The sequence below is a fragment of the Podarcis gaigeae genome, assembly GCF_964106915.1.
Source record: "Podarcis gaigeae genome assembly, chromosome: 7".
NCBI classification, from domain to species: Eukaryota; Metazoa; Chordata; class Lepidosauria; order Squamata; family Lacertidae; genus Podarcis; species Podarcis gaigeae.
The window spans coordinates 57,956,033-57,973,333 of record NC_139683.1 but is presented as its reverse complement, the minus strand read 5'-3'; the positions used below and the strand labels follow the sequence as shown (position 1 = coordinate 57,973,333).

General features: G+C 43.1%; 1 protein-coding gene and 1 long non-coding RNA gene across 5 annotated transcripts in view; one reads left to right on the top strand and one right to left on the bottom strand.

Moving 5' to 3' along the window:
* Nucleotides 1-17,301, bottom strand: part of RIPOR2 (RHO family interacting cell polarization regulator 2) — a 97,599-nt gene that overhangs the window by 52,545 nt on the left and 27,753 nt on the right. The gene's annotated exons all lie outside the window — the stretch shown is intronic.
* LOC310848277 lies at nt 8-17,193 on the top strand. The gene is made up of 3 exons (XR_014566265.1): nt 8-94; nt 9,375-9,489; nt 17,137-17,193. It is a non-coding gene; the product is annotated as an uncharacterized lncRNA (long non-coding RNA).

Sequence of the window (17,301 nt, the reverse complement as noted above, 5' to 3'; positions counted from 1 at the left end):
GGGGGTCGCAGCGTCTGACTCCAGCGTCATCTGTGCTGAGACTATAGGGATCAGTGAAACAGCTGCTTCTCCGAGACTTAACTAGCTGCTATAGGTGAGGAGAGCTTTCCCTTTTCCCTTCATTTGATCACTCTGGCATTCTTGTTTCCTCTGCAAATATTTATGTAATGCCGTCTCCCATGCCTCAGGGGAGACAGGAGTTTATTTTCTGCACCGTGGCGAGAGTGAATGCCGCAGCAATTTGCCAGGTTCAATTTCTGACGCGCTGTTGTTCCAGCAGGGTGGATAATTATCTGAAGCCTTCCCAGTTGTATCCAACCTGGGGTTTTTTTTGGGGGGGGACTGGTAGGTGAATGCAAAACCAGGGGCTGTATATTCATCAAAATGTGTTTCTGTGCGTGGATGTTTATAAGCACTATGTCACTCTCAGCAATGCAAGCAGAGAAGAGTTTTGTGGAACCTTAAAGACCAGCAGAGGTGTAGTGGCATAAGAATTTGAGGATGATTCTGGAAGTTGCTGCTTTAGTTGTTTAGTGCATTCTGGTGCACATGAGCAGCCCCGCCCATATCTAGTGGCACTAATCACAGATAATTCACACTACTAAGGCTGCATATGAACTATACCTTGAACATACATTTGAAGCACATCCCCACCCCAAAAGGAATTCTGGGCACTGCAGTTTGTTGCTGGGAATTGCAACTCTGCCCAGAATACTCTGACGGAAAGAATGTGCTTCAGTTGTGCCTTATGGTGTACACACAGACATAATCTGAATCAGGGCATATATGTGTAGTACTAGCGCTTCTGTTTTGTCACTAGGTGTATTATACCATTGATTAATCATTACCATCAACAGTGTTAGTGGTACACTTCACAGATGAACACAGCATTAACCTTCAGCTGTGCATTGAGCGGAGTCTCTAATGCAGGGGTGCTTAACCTCAGGGTTGGGGTGCAAACATGCCTCTCTATGCCTTTCTAGCCCTCTAGCCTTCCCCGGTCTCAACTGTCACTGCCTTTGCTTCACACCCTCCTCGAGAGTTTTCGGCTTCGATGGCTGGAATGTACGTTTGAACTTGCCTGGCTGAAATCAAGAGAGGTGTGCTCATATAGAAACCTCTGACTTCTTCATGCCTGGGATGTACAACTGACTCCCCTGTTTGGATTTCCAGAGCACTTGGAATCTCCAGATTTAGGGGGCAGTAAGTGTAGAGAACAGAAGCAGTTGGAGGAGACTTCTGCATGGACAAGGGGGAATTAAAGGAGGCGCAAGGGGTTCACAACATAGCTGTCAACTTACAGATTTGAAAATAAGGGACCAGCAGCCTTGAAAATAAGGGACCAGCAGCCAAAATAAGGGACCTGCAGCCTCACCTGTTCCAGGCACTCCAGTCTTCCTGTCCTCCTGCAGTCTGGTCAAACTCATGCTGGGTAGCTTCGAGAACACTGTCCAACCAACTTTGTAACCAGAGGTTCAACTGAATAGAATCTGAATCACATGCACCACAAGGCCTATGCAGCCTCAACTTAAGATGGCTCCCCGGCCTGGCTTTGCACTGCAAAGTTTGCAGCAGCACGTGCAACAAAATGGCGTCCAGCATTCAAAAACCCCCTCAGCTTGCATTAACTAGCCACACACAAGGCATGCAAGCTCCACCCCCTAGTCGTTCTTAGACTTCTTATTGGGGGAGCAACACAGCCAAGCAACACAGTTGGAGCCTCCCTCCTCCCTGGCCGGCAGAGAGGGAGGGAGGGAGGGAGAGGAGCTGCTTCCTTTGAAATTTAAGGGACATCATTTAAGGGACATCCATCAATAAGGGACAGCAGCGGGACATGGTGCTGGAATAAGGGACTGTCCCTTCAAATAAGGGACACTTGACAGCTATGGTTCACAATCCACATTAAGCCAAGCTATGGACAGGCCCTTCAAAGTTTTGCCCTGGTGTAATATTATATTCCTGTCATTTAGAAGCACCACTTCCATCCAGGGGCGAAAGTAGGCTTTGTTTCACCTAGGTAAACACCCAGTTTGGCACACACATTTGTGTACATACACACATAGGCAGGGGGGCTGAATGGCGCCCCCCCAAGGCTTCATCTGGGGCAAAAAACCCAGCTAGCCCCTCTCCCCCAGTAGTTCTGGCACTGCTTCCACCAAAACAACAATTTCAGTTTGCGTTTGCTTTCGTAGACCTGCTGATAGCTGCGAAATGGGAATTCTGCTGATTTGACCTATAAAAGTATACTATATTTTTTATTGCTACTTGCACACCTGAAATGCCTCAGTTAGTTATTGGACTTTTAAAGTATGTATTCGACATGCACAAACTTTCCCTGGGCTATATATATTCCAGGAAGCTTTGGGGTGCTAATGTCTGCTCACCTTCCTACTTTGTATCTAATCTACTGGTGCATATACAACTTACAAGCTATCTCTGGGGAAGTTTTCAATATAACTTTGCAGTAGCAAATGCAGAAAACCAATAGGTCCAGTTTCATCCTGTCTTCCTTTATTTCAGTCAAATCCCCCCAAAACCTCAATAGCTATATAACAAACATTTGAATACCACATAGGCTAGCCCTAACCTGCCTTTCCACATCATTCAGTGTCCCTGATGTTGCTGCATTTGAAAGAATCATTCATTTCACATGTATCTTGTTTTGCTAATTCAGTAGAAAATGCCAGAGAATGCTGCCTCTCTCCACAATTAGACAGGCATAAAAGCTTCTATTGTATTGCCACTGTGATAGTGCTACTATACCTATGAATTATTCAATCTATTGAAGTGTAATCTGCCATTGCATTAAAAATAGGTCACCCAGGATGCAGCCAAGTACAAAACACATAATAAGAACCACAAAAGCAAGGTTTGCCTTGGGCAACTGAAGGAACACCAATCTGTGTTAACTCTGGACTGTATTACATTTACATGAACACAAACGGATTCTTCTTCACCAACATCATAAAAATGTAATATTTCAATGCTTTGCATGTATTAACTCTTCAAATAATCACATGGGTGCTTAAAAGCATCCTACCTTTGCAATCTGTGCTGCTAACACTCAATTCTCTTGCAATTTTCGCACAGGGGTGAACATTTAGGACACGTTTGCAGATGCATTTCCCTTGGGGGCACAATATGTGATAATTCTTATGAAAATCTGGGAAATGTGCAATGGGAATAGGAATGGGAAAAGATCTCCTAACATTAACAATACAATCTATTTTTATTACTACTGACAATTTACTCATTTCTTTATAATGCACCCTATATCCACTCCTAATGGCAATTCTCATAATATTAAAAAATGCATCTTGCATTCAAGTTACATAAATTACAGTGCAATAAAACACACACAAAGAAAGTGCAGACACACCAAACCAGGAGTGGAGAATCTTATACCCTCCAGCTGTTCTTCTTCTTCTTCTTCTTCATCACCATCATCATTTTATTTGTATGCCACCTTTCCATAGTTGAAACAATGCTCAAGGCGGCTTATAACATGACAAGAATTACATAATTACCAACATAACAAAAGTCATAAACAATAAATAAAACACATCAAAAAGTACACAACTAAATAAAAAACAGTTTCCACATAAATCATGAAATCTAAAACTAAGAATACAGCATTAATATTAATCACAATTTAAAATGACATAGATAAAAAAGAAAAGCAATTCAAAAACAAAAAGAAAACAACAACGGAGCCCTCTCTGCCCAGCAGCAGCAGCAACAACACTCCTTTATGGAGCCTGTCAGGCCCCGCCCCAAGCCAGGTGGAGAGACGCAGGGCAGGGCCCTTCAGGCTCCCAGCAGGTCAAAATGCACCCTTCTGCTCCAGCTAGCATGGACATGGGTCAGGGATGATAGAAATAGTCCAGCAGCATTTGGAGGGCACCAGATTGGGGAAGGCTACTGTAGAACTGGGAGGTAGACTGATGTGCGCTAGCATATCTGGGAGAAAGAAGTCCTGTCATTTATTTGCTAGTTTTCTAGCTGCTTTAGGGAGTTCTGAACAACCTTTCACAAATATGCTCCCCACCTGTCCAGTGGAGTAGCACAGTGGCAGCAGCCTCAGGCACAAAAATTGTTAGGGGTGCAAAATTTCAACAGCTGGTCTGCCTCAGCACAGCTGTGCAATTCCATTGCTGGGCTCTGTTGAAAATGGCTTCGCCATGCAAACCAGGAAGTGACCTATCTAGGCAGCGGAACATTGGCTGTACAGTGGAACCTCATGTTATGCACCATCCTCCTTGCAAATGCTTTGGGTTACGAGCTCTGCTAACCCGGAAGTAGATGCTCCCAGTTGCGAACTTTGCCCCGGGATGCAAGAGGAAGTCGTGCGGCAGCAGCAGGAGGCCCCATTAGCAAAAGTGTGCCTCATGTTACGAGCAGTTTCGGCTTAAGAACGGACCTCCAGAGCGATTTAAGTTCGTAACCGGAGGTACCACTGTACCTGTTATGCTACTGTACCTGTCCAGGGTTCTCCTTCTTTAGTCTATCGCTTTGCTCTTCTTAAAGGGCCTTGGCTCACCAATAGTAACAAATGTAAGAGGCAGGCATTGACCCATTTAGGAGGTTACAATCCCTGGCATGCAGATTTCTAGAAGCAGCTGCCAACTCTGCTTTGGGCACACTCCTGCCACGTTCGCCACCAAAATGTCACATCTGAAATACGTTTCCAGTTCTGACTTCTCTCACAAACTGTCAACCACATCAAGAGACGTTTCTAGTCATTCTTGCATACTCTTTCCCTCAATGCCACCCCCCTTTTCTATGGCAGAAGTAAGGAGCTCACAAGTGGGCTTGATAGAACTGTACATTCCAATTTCTCAAAATGCTTAGCAACCAGAACTGGCTGTGCAGCTTTTCTACATGTTGTGTGTGAGAGAGAGAGAGTGCGTGAGAGAGTGAGTGAAATCTGTGTTCCCTAATTAATACGCCTAAAAAGCATCTGGAAACCTGTTATGTTTTATTGCAACAGTAAAGAGATAACTGCAAAGATTAGCAATGCAAATGCAATGATGGGATCTAATACTAGAGGTACTATAGGTGGCAAGTATATGACTCACTCAGCATAGCCACTGAAACTGATGGACTTATCATTCTTTATTCTTTCTTTGTAAGAAGTAGAGAAAAGTAGAGACTTGTGGGCAGGACATAAATGTTTCTTATCTGAGTCAACCAGAGTTGTATATATTACAACCACCTAGGTCAGTGGTGGCGAACCTTGGCACTCCAGATGTTTTGGAACTACAAGTCCCATCATCCCTAGCTAGCAGGACCAGTGGTCAGGGATGATGGGAGTTGTAGTTCCAAAACATCTGGAGTGCCAAGGTTTGCCACCACTGACCTAGGTGAACATGATGCATAATATGTATAATATGTATATGAATTCAGACACAGAGATCTTGGTTTAAAATGAATTCTGGTTAGTTCAACAAGTGAGTTCCCTAACCCATAGTCTGAGGTTGTGTTGCTATGAAATTGACCATAGTTTGTTTAAAACCAGAGTGTCTGGTCAGGGCTGCATTTTTTCATGGCAAAATTCCAGGGACCACATCCACTGTTGAGAGGGGCTTGATACAATGGATGTGACTCATTGGCTACTGTACAAAGGGAAATTTCAACCAGGCAACTCAGAGGATTCTACATACACTAGCCCCCTTCTCCACCCAGGCAAGCAGGAGACGCATTACCACATTGAAGGACACACTCCAGCCAGTCAAAAGCTGTGGTCCTTCCCATATGTTTTACAGACGCCGCACAAAAAAGTTTGGGGGATTAACCTCTTAATGATTTTAAAGAGACAAATTGCAATGTATAAAATTAACAAAGCTTTGCATACATTGGCATTCTTTAACCTACCTATCAGAAAACAGATTTTCTATTTATTATTTTAAAAATAGCCAATACAGAATGAGAAACAATCCATTTTATTTATCATCTTTGCATTGATGGATATATCCAGTTTTCTAACTTATGACCCACAAATGCTATTATCGGCATTTGAAGTGATTAGGGGTAAGAGCAGCGATGTCACGCTGGCCACGTGACCCGAAAGTGTCTCCGGACAGCACTGGCCCCTGGCCTCTTGAGTGAGATGGGCGCACAACCCCAGAGTCTGGCAAGACTGGCCCGTATGGGCAGGGGTACCTTTACCTTTACCTTTAGTTGCTATGCTAATCATCAGCTTGTGCTTTTTTTTTAAGCTTGCCTCTCCTGCTTTGTGGTAAGTGAGAGGAATGGGGAGGGACAAATGGGAAGGGGAAGAAACACCAAGGATACTGAGAAAAGAGGGAGAGATCTACGTCACTGGATGCAAGCTCAAAATTCTCAGTAATTTTAATTGGCCCAGACTGTGCCCATTACACTGACCATGTGCCACAAAAAGAGAGTTGTCTGTGTACAAATTAAGTGCATGTCCAATCTGCATAATTCAAGTCTATAATTCTGTACTAAAGCAGTGCGACCTATGCAACAAGAAAAGCCAACAGATGTCAAATAGCTTGTGCTGATTGGACAGGCACTAAATTTGTGTACAGTGGTACCTCGGGTTAAGTACCTAATTCGTTCCAGAGGTCCGTTCTTAACCTGAAACGGTTCTTAACCTGAAGCACCACTTTAGCTAATGGGGCCTCCTGCTGCCGCTGCACCGCCGCTGCACGATTTCTGTTCTCATCCTGAAGCAAAGTTCTTAACCTGAAGCACTATTTCTGGGTTAGCAGAGCCTGTAACCTGAAGCATATGTAACCCGAGGTACCACTGTACCTTATTTTTTTTTTTTAAATATGGATTTCTAATTTTTGGGTGGGAGGCCAGGATGAGATAATTGATGCTGGGTGTCTATTACAGGGACTGCACCAAGGATTCATAAAGAGGGACACGGAGAAGAGCTTTGCAGTGCCACCCCATACTTTGTGAAAGCTATGTAAAACGAGGCCATGCCATTTTTCCCTGGGTAAACTGGTATGCTTGAAGGATATATTTTTCCCCTGCACATGTCTGGGAATGCTAGTGTGTGGGTGGATAAATCGGGGTTGGAGACAAAGAACAGTTTTTGCAGGCTGTTAAAGGTGATATGAAATACGCTCATGGTGTGCACACTCATTCCAATGTCATGTCTGTTTAACAGGCTTTGCAGGGTTCTGTACTGCTTCAAATATTTGCAGAGACTGTTTAATCAGAGTGTGCAATGGGATAAGTATGCACAAAAAGGCAATGACTGCCTCAATCATACTGTCCTCAGCAGTCTTAAAAGCAACTCCAGCCTGGGTATCCCAAAGTCATAAATAAACTTGGCCTACCACTCAAAATAAATGTATTAATAAATATTTCGCAAGTAATGATGAAAGGACGAGTTCTCTTGGCATTGCACGCATTGTCTTACCAATGCCAAGATGTCTGAGTTATCAGCAACTGTTCTGTGAAGAACCACTGTGAATTACATAATTATCAATGTCTGGGCTATTCTGAATTTCATTTTCTTTTGACCTCACAGTTTACAGTACCCCCTCCATGAGTAAACAGGAATGCCAGCAGGATTTCCCTGGGCCTAGCATGCTATATATATATATATATATATATGTGCCTCGGTGCCTGGGCACACCCACCCCCAGCAATCTATTTGCAAAAACTGCTACATATATTAATGTAGCCTAGCCAACCTCACAGACAACCCTGGTAGCAAAAGCAAGGTACAAACATATAGTGTTATTCATCTGAAGAAAAGTCAACATTCACAAAAGCAGGACATCTTTGCTTTAACTGCAATATTTCATAGTCCTGATATTTTAAAGCAAAATGCCAAAACAAAACAAAAAGCTTGCAAAGCACCAGAGATCTAAAAACTACTACAGTGCTCCCCCAAAATATAATCCTTTCTACCTGTGGTCTTTCTTGTGTGTGTAACTCAGGATAGGACTTTGTGGATCTAATGAAGTGGATTGTAGTTTACAACAGCTTATGCTGGAAAAAGGGACGCAGGTGGTGCTGTGGGTTAAAGCCTCAGCGCCTAGGACTTGCCGATCGAAAGGTCGGGGGTTCGAATCCCTGCGGCGGGGTGCGCTCCCGCTGCTCGGTCCCAGCGCCTGCCAACCTAGCAGTTCGAAAGCACCTCCGGGTGCAAGTAGATAAATAGGGACCGCTTACCAGCGGGAAGGTAAATGGCGTTTCTGTGTGCGGCTCTGGCTCGCCAGATGCAGCTTTGTCACGCTGGCCACGTGACCCGGAAGTGTCTCCGGACAGCGCTGGCCCCTGGCCTCTTGAGTGAGATGGGCGCACAACCCCAGAGTCGCACAACCCCAGAGTCTGTACGGGCAGGGGTACCTTTACCTTTACCTTTATGCTGGAAAAAAATGGTTAAGACTCTTTGCTTTGTGTTTTGTTTTTGCTGCAAGAGATTAACGTGGTTACACTTCTCAGTCCTTGCAGTTTTCCCCAACTGAGTCAACATTATAACTTATTGAGGCTTCTTACCAACAACGCAACAATTTTGTTCAAGGAGACAAAAGAAAAATCATGCTATTCCTTTTCACCATGCCATCTCCACCAATAACACCTCTACAATTTGGATTCCTTTATGTGGCAGAAAGGAATCTAATTAATATAAGAAAGCTTTTTTAGTTGTTGAGCTAATGCACATACATATAACCATTTGCTTGTTAGTATATCCAACAGATAATACAATTATAATGTAGGATGCTGGGTAAGATGATTATGGTAGGCTTTCTAGAAATTAAGTGCATCTTAATAAATAATGCAATTTCTTTAGATTTTCATTTTTGTAACTCCACTCAGGCCTGTTTTCATAGCCATGGGAAGGGGGGGGCGTGAAAGTGGCTAAAGAGTAAAATTGGATTTATTTTGTGGCCGACTTATGCTAAATCCACTCGCTTCTCGGGATTTTAAAGCAAATGCTATTAAATAAAAATATTATGGGGAAATGTCTCAAAAGAACTGAGACAAGCGAGGATCTCGAAACATACTTTAGCTGAACCCCTCAAAAAGGTGTCACCATGTGACAATATGATGGGCACACATGATGGGCATATGGCTCCACATGGAGGGTATTATAAGATGAGCAAGATTGGCATGCAATGATTTTGAAGCTGCCACAAGATCTGCATAAACCTAGAACCAATGAAAAGAAAATGGATGTCCCCATTAAATATTTGGTAATCTTGTGGCAACCCCCCCCCCCAATTGCTGCACCCCTATCTTAGCTTAAACTAGCAGTCTATGCAGTTCCCATAGCAGAAGGGTGAGGAAATGTTTCTGTACTCCTATTGCTATCACTAATCCCATGTAACAAGACATTTTGCACTGAATGTTCCTATTACGTGATGTCATGGAATCTAATGCTGAAGGAGGAAGGGCTGTGGTGGAGGAGAGAGTTGCAAAAGGACTTCGCTAGAATTCAACACAGAACTGAACTAGTTGCACAAGCAAGCAATGGTGCAACTATATATTGCTACAGTTTAGGTAAGTGTATGTTGTATTTTCGGTTTTCTCCAATAAGACTCCCCACTATGCGCAGATATTGGGAGATTATACTCCCTGGGTTCATTTTACCTTGTAAGTTACATGTGGTAGATGTTTTTTAATGAATGTGCTTCCATTTCTGACATTTACAATGCCAGGTGGAAGGCGCCAAGACCAACAGCTTCTCTTAGGAGGCAAAGAGCAATTGTCAAACATATGGAGGAACATTTATAAGAACTATTTGCCGTGTGAAATTGAAGAGGTATGATAAGCTAGCAATGACTTTACCACGCTGAAAGTGAATATGTGGAATTTGGGACTCAGATACTCAGCAGGTGGTGGGCAAATGCTAGGAACGGAGAAACAACTTTTTCATTTAGAGCATCTTCTTCTTGTTGTGCCTCTCCCTTTTCTCCTTTCCTCTCATGTTTCACTGGCACTGTCCCTTCCCTTTCCCTCCAACATTCATAATGCACCCAATAAACAACCTTGCAGAAATCCAATACCCTTTCTCATCCACAACAAATTGAGGCACTGAATAGTGTTGGGGGTGCAACATTAAGTGTTGGGCCCTCCCTGTAAATGGCTTGGGTCCAGGACACCTCCAGGAATGCTCCTCCCGCATGAGCCCATCTGTCCTTTTAAAGTATGCTCTAGAGCAGCTGTTCTCAACCTGTGGGTCCCCAGATGTTGTTGGACTACAACTCCCATCATCCCTGAGCTCTGGCCTTGCTAGCTAGGGGTGATGGGAGTTGTAGTTCAACAACATCTGGGGACCCACAGGTTGAGAAAGGCTGCTCTAGAGGCTCTCCTTCAAACATCTCACCAGTGGCAGATACAAGATGGATTGGATTCAAGAGATGGCTTTTTTCTGTGGCCATGTTTGCAGATCTAGGATTAGATCTGAGGCTCCTCCAGGAAACATGCCCCTTGCTTCCCTCCTGGCAGATCCCACCCAGTGTGCTTTTCCTGTGGTACCACCTCTCAAAGCACCTCCTTAGTGGGGCCTCTAGATTGCAGGGTGGGGGGCAGGCAGTAGCAGGAACAAGCAGAAGGGACATGCTGCTGCATGCACTGTGCCTGACACTTCTCCTTTCAGTGTCAGTTGCCTTGACAGGAAAAATGTCATGCCGGGCTGCACAGGCATTCATTAAGCTAGCCAGGAGAGCCCAGTATGCTTCCCCTCTGGGGAAATAGCTTCTAGGTTGTTGGTTTTGTTATGTCCCCATTATGTCCCCCTGCAATGCAGGAATGTGAGCTAGATCACACATGACAGATGGCCATCCAAGCTCTGCTTTAAAAACCTCCAAGGAAGGAGAGTCCAGCACCTCTCGTGGACGTCTGTTCCACTGTTGAACAGCTCTTATCATCAGAAAGTTCTTCCTGACATTTAGTTGGAATTTATCATTAATTGCTGGTATTGTTATAGATTTGGAAATAAAAACCCCCAACAAATTTGTATCAGATGAGATGCTACTGATGAACAGTACCAAGGGCTGTGGCTTAAAGGATCAAACAAAATGAAAACACCCAAACAACCTTGGCATTATCAGTATCACACCGATAAATACGGACTTGATGCCTTAATTACCTTAAATGAAGTAATCAAAAGGCAATCATTAGTGCCTAAGGTATGACTTGTTGGTGAATGGTTAGAACAGAATGTCCCAGAAATATCAGGCCAGTGTGAGCTGCTTGGAAGGAAAAAACCATTCCAAAGGTGTGTGGTGCCAGCATACAAAAAGCCACTGACATTATATATATAAATGTCAAAGGCCTGGTTCATACACTCCCTAGGGCCTTTGTGAGGCAAATGAACAATGCTGTCTATCCCCTCTACCCAACCCATGGAGTCAGGGTCTCCATGTGAAGGTCTGATCACATGGAGGCTCAGTCCCCCCCTTTTTTGTGGGAAATAAATTATGTGATAGGCATTCAGCCCAGGCAATCCATTAATCTCCATGATGGAAGGGAGGAGGTTTATCATTCTCCCCCCCCCCCCAATGCAAAGACATCAAGTATAGCAATGCATGAACCAGGGCAACGTTTGTGAAGACATCTATTAAAGACTATTTAAATTGTGTTTGTGTAAGGCTCCTCTCAAGGGACAGTGCTGTTTTTCAGCAAGTTTAGTTAAGCTAGGAGGCATAAAGGGCTTTGCACACTTCTTAACTCTGTGGGAAGGCTGTGGAAGAGGAGTTCTATCAAATCAATGGTGGGTGACACATATAAGAGAAACACCATCTTCCCCAGAGCTCCAGATTTCTCTCAAGGGGCTGGTGTACAGCAGGAACTTAAAAACAACAACACTGCTATGAGAAGTAAATTCTATAGGAAATTTCAGTTGCCTTGGTGATGAACCAGAGAGAATTATCCTTTCTTTCCACCAGGGCACAGGGAGTTCCATGTGCATTCATGTTCCCTTGGAGTAGGAGATAAACCAAAGGGGATAGGCAAAATAAATGAGCTGTGAAAGCTTTCATGAGAAGTTGCTCACTCTCTCCCATCAAGCAGAATACCTTGCAGACTGGGCAGCTACAGAATCGTTACCAAATAATACATGGTAACATTCCAATGTTTTTTGGAGGAATGGGAGATGACTTACTTGCCTTTTTAAAATGAAAAAAAAATAATATGAAGGCGTGTCTGTTAAAACAGAACAGCGCTTCCCACAAAATGCGTAGAATTTGCAATATTTATTGCATATGTTTATTTTGACGCAGTATCGTTATTAAAGGAAATCATTGTTAAAGGAAAATGCAAAATTTCAAAGAGGATATTTCCAAAAATTGCTTGTTGATGGCATTATTGTTGGGGTAGGGGAGAGGTTTAGGATCCAAGTTTGAGGGTGGGTTGTACTGTGATCTATTAATACAGTGGTACCTCGGGTTACATACGCTTCAGGTTACAAACACTTCAGGTTACAGACTCCGCTAACCCGGAAATAGTACCTCGGGTTAAGAACTTTGCTTCAGGATGAGAACAGAAATCGTGCTCCGGCGGCGCGGCAGCAGCAGGAGGCCCCATTAGCTAAAGTGGTGCTTCAGGTTAAGAACTGTTTCAGGTTAAGAACGGACCTCCGGAACGAATTAAGTACTTAACCCGAGGTACCACTGTAATCAGGTTTGAGTACAAAATCAGAATCCTTTCCATGCTCTGCAAAATCAGAATAAACTCTCCATTGCATAGTCTGTTCTGTTGTTATAATACTAGCCAAGCTTAAATATATTTAAACTATGGAAAGTTTCAGTACAAAAACTATAGCTTAAGCTGAAATTATAAACACCCTTAAAAAGGTAACGGTAAAGGGACCCCTGACCATTAGGTCCATTCCCTTACTAGGGAGTAAATCCTACTGATCATAGTGGGACTTACTTCTGAATGTTGCAATCATAGGATTGTGTTTTAAGACACAAAAAACATGGTCAAAGGCAGTGTGTTGTTGCAAAAACCAGTTGCTGGAAACCGCAGGAGGTGAGGGTGCTTTTGTGCTTAGATCTTGCTTGCAAGTGTCCCACGGGCATCTGGGTGGCCACTGTGAGAACAGGATGAGTAGCCTCTTTATATTCGTTTAAAAGTCACCATAAACTTCAGCTGAAAGGTATTGTCAGTTTCCTAAGATTACTGATCAGCAACTAATTTTGCCAAAGGAAAACCTTTCAGAAATGTTTGCGTGGTAATACAGTTGGCATTAGCCACCTACCGGCAACAGCCTCGCAGGCACGAACATCTGGGTGGTATGAGGTTGGGGTGGTGGTGGCAAAAGCTGAGGTGCTCTCAAAAGGCAGTGTTCCTTGGCCTCCTTGCTAACCAGTATGGGTTTGAAAGGGACACAAAATGAAATGTGTATGAGATACAAACACAATCCCACTGCATTTTCTCCTTTGCAAAGGAAACCGTTTGCACATTTCCCCCTCCTACTCCGCTTGCTTTAAAAATTGGTAGGGAAACTGGAGGCTAGATAAAGTTGCTCTGCGGGGAGAGAGCTGGCCTGTGAACTGCTAGCTGATCATTTCTGGTCTCGAGGATTAGAAGAGACAGGCAGCCATTACTGGGTCATGCAATGTGTCTGACGAACCCTTAAGGGGGAAAAGTTGTACATATACACACACATTCATAAATTATGTATAGCTTTGTGGTTACTTACGAGGGGGAAGCCCATTTAATTTTTTCTCTCTCTCTAATCTATTTGTGCATTTCAGTGTTTCTCTTTTAATCTACAAGTTTGGAATTTTAAAGAAGTGTTTTGTAGATTTTAAAGAGGTCATCTCTGTTTTCTTAAACCCTTATGGAATGTTAATGGCCTTCCTGAACAACACTATATGTTCATGTTTTATCCCTCCAGTGCTCACATTATGTATTCCATCTGTCTGTCCTTTCACTTATTCAAAGCAAAAGGTACCCTTTCAATGTACTGTCTTGATAGCAGTGCTACTTGCACCTTTTCTATCTAAGGAAGAGTATTAACCTATATATATAATGCTCCCTGAGCTTCAAAGATGGAGTTTGTAACATGCATTGACAGCAGCTGTGGGAGGGGGAGGCAGAATGCAGCTTATAAATTTTTAAACCATACCATCCAAATTCTATGCAATTACAATTCTGGAAGGAACATCTCAATAGAAGGCAAATCAAGATTGTGGCTGCATGACCCAGTAAGCAAATCAGCTCTAGGCAATGAATTACCTGTGGGGATTAGAAACAGGGTCCCAAGGCCTCTGGAACACTGCCCCACAGGGACACACAGGTGCCCAACTTCTGGCATTCAGAAGTTGTTGAAACCTTCCCTGTTCAAAAGGCTTTTACAGCGCAATCACGTCTATTCAGAAGAAAGCCACATTGAATTCAACGGGGCTTACTCCCAGGTGAGTGGGACGCAATGGGTATTTTTCCCTGGCTATGGATATTAACTGTTCACCAGAATTAAAGATTTAATTGCAGTAGTTCTTCAAATTAATATGTGATTCTCAGCATTTCTCAGTTCTGTAGTTCCTAGCCACACGTAATTCTTCTCTCTGTTCATTTTCGCCTTTTGGTTCTTTGCCTCAGGTCTTCTTCTCTTCCTGTCATTGCCCTGAACCTTCTTCCCAGCATTCCTTTCCTCGCTTCTTATTTATTTTACTGTCTGCCTCGCCCTGGCTATCTCTCCCAAGCAGCAAAACCAAAGGCAAACAATGTCACTCAGAATCAGAAGAGGGAAGCCCAATGCCACCAAAGGCTTTTCTATGGCAGGCAGGCCGTGCAGCAAGTTATCGTTGCCACCACAATATCCACCTTCTGTATAACATTTTAAATAAAGAAATAAATAAAAGTGTTTAGGGTTATATGCACGTACGTAGGGATTTGTATGTCTTTACTGCAAAGGGCAAATGGAAAGATGATCTGAATTAATTTAAAGGAGAACGATGCAATTAATATTCAATAAAGTAAACACATAAATAAATGAGAAGGATCTCAGAGATTCTTGGTGGCAAGTTTCAGGCTCACTATTTGCTCAAGCATCTTTGAAGTGAGATATCTCTAGTGCTGTGGAATGTTTGAGAAACTCTGTGTCATCTTAGCAGAAACAGCTGAAAAATGGGTCATGTAGCATAAGAGCATCCAAGCAAGTTACTCAGCTGGAAAATGGAAAGAATGGGAACAATTAAGGCCCTAAAGGCAAGCATAGGCATGGTGTTGGGTAGCTGTCTCATGGACATTGCAATAAATTAGGGGCTAATATTAATTCATCTCTTATGTCTTAAGAGAGATCTAATAACCCCCGTTTTACCTGGGTATAAGCCCTGTTGAAGTCAATACAGCTTACTAGATATGATTAGTATGGCACTGTAAAGTATGTGCTTTGAAGAGCCATTCCATTTTTTAGGCTATGAGATTAACCCCACCCAATGGACCAGAATGTGGTCTAAACCTCCCTTTAAATCCATATCAGTGAAAATAAAAGAACACACTCTTAAACTCACTTACAGGTGGTACCTAACACCATGGAAACTAACGCTAATTCGCCCAGGAGCCTCATCAAAATGCTGGAGAAGATGCACCTCCACAGGCACATACCTCCACATTTGGTGGGAATGTCCTAAAATCCAACGCATCTGGACATCAATCATACAAAAAATATGCAAAAGAACTAAGCAAGTATTAGAAGTCATCCTAGAACTGGCCGTACTAAAAATCTTCAAAGATAATCTATGGTGCTTTTTAATCATAATTTATTTTTCTTTGTAATTGGCCAATGACTCTCCAAGTCAGGCTCACTGGAGGTTTTTAAGAAAGAGGTTGGATGGCCATCTGTCATGATTCTTTAGCTGTGATTCCTGCATTGCAGGGGGTTGGAATAGACAACCCTTGTGATCCCTCTCAAGTCTACAATTCTATGATTCATTGTGCCAGCACTGGTTCACATGACACAGTACTGGGACTGCACAAAGCTGCCGACTTCTGGGGAGGTCTTAACTGATTGTCTCCTCCCTGGTCCTTTTTAGTACCATATTGAGCTCAGCAAAGGTTTGGATTAGTATGTCATCCAAACCTGGACTCATAGTTAAGTTCTCTCACCACCAACCATGAACAGTAGCAAAGAACAAACCTTGGCTACGGCTTGTGTTTAGTGAAGACAGACCTTAACCACAAATCCCAGTTCGGATGGCATGCTAAGCCAAACCTTATCTCAGCATGGCAGCAAAGGGACTGGGAGGAGCAAAGCAGCTATGAATTCCTCTCCACTTGCTGTGCAAACCAAGCCAATGTGAAATCATGGAAAAATCTTAGCCGCAGCAGAACCTCCCATCAATATATAAAAAAAGGGTAACAGGCTTATGCTTTCAAGAAATATACAGAAAGGTACATTGACTTTGCTAAATGCATTGGCCCACATGTGGGTGTTTATCTGACCTGGAGATATTTAAATTGTCTTCTAAAGAATGACAGCAGGTGGAGAAGTACAGAAGTGTTCACCATGTTTTGCTATAGAAATCAAACAGCGCCTCTTTCAATAGATGCTCTTTCTCTCCAGTGACTTCACTCTGCCAGAATGCTATGGTGATAAAGGCAATACAAACAAAACAACCTTGGAGCAGTTTACCACCTGCAGCTTATTGAGGGCCTGCCCCAAATCATTTGGCTTGTGTAGGTGTTTTCACTTCTGATCTTACAATTACTCTGTTTGAAACCAGAAGTGAGTGGACACTGCTGACAGGCAAAGCAATTCAGAGTAGGAAAGAAACCTGTCCTACCCAGCTAGGTAATGGGATTGTTTTTGTCAGCTACGTTGAGTATCTGTCATACACACAGACTTAAAGGGGGGACGGGGATGTGTGAAATCACCAGCTGTTCAAAAGGAAGGAGAACCAAGTTGTTTGTATAAACTGAATTCTTATGGATTATGCATACATGATTAATCAGGATAAAGATGCACAGAGATCCTTGGCAAGAATAAAATACGTAAGAACCCAGTAACTAAAGGCATATGCTCACTTCTGCTTCATTGCAAACAGATACACCTGTTGTGGTAAGGTAGCAGTAAGTGACTCAGTTTCACCACCTGTTGAGAGATGTTAATGTGCTGTTTGAAAGATTTGGTGCACTGCAGAGTTCTATTCAGCCTCCACTTTTTATTGTGTCATGAAACTGTTGTTGTATCCACAGCTATGCTTGCCCATCATCAACAGCCATTCCAGTTGCCTCCAAGCTCCATCAGCACAACTTAGAAAGCATCATATAATGAAAAAGAAATTGGATGGATTCTTGGATTCTCTGGTATCTACTGCCATGCTGAATGTACTGTCCACTAGTGAATGAATCAATACAAAT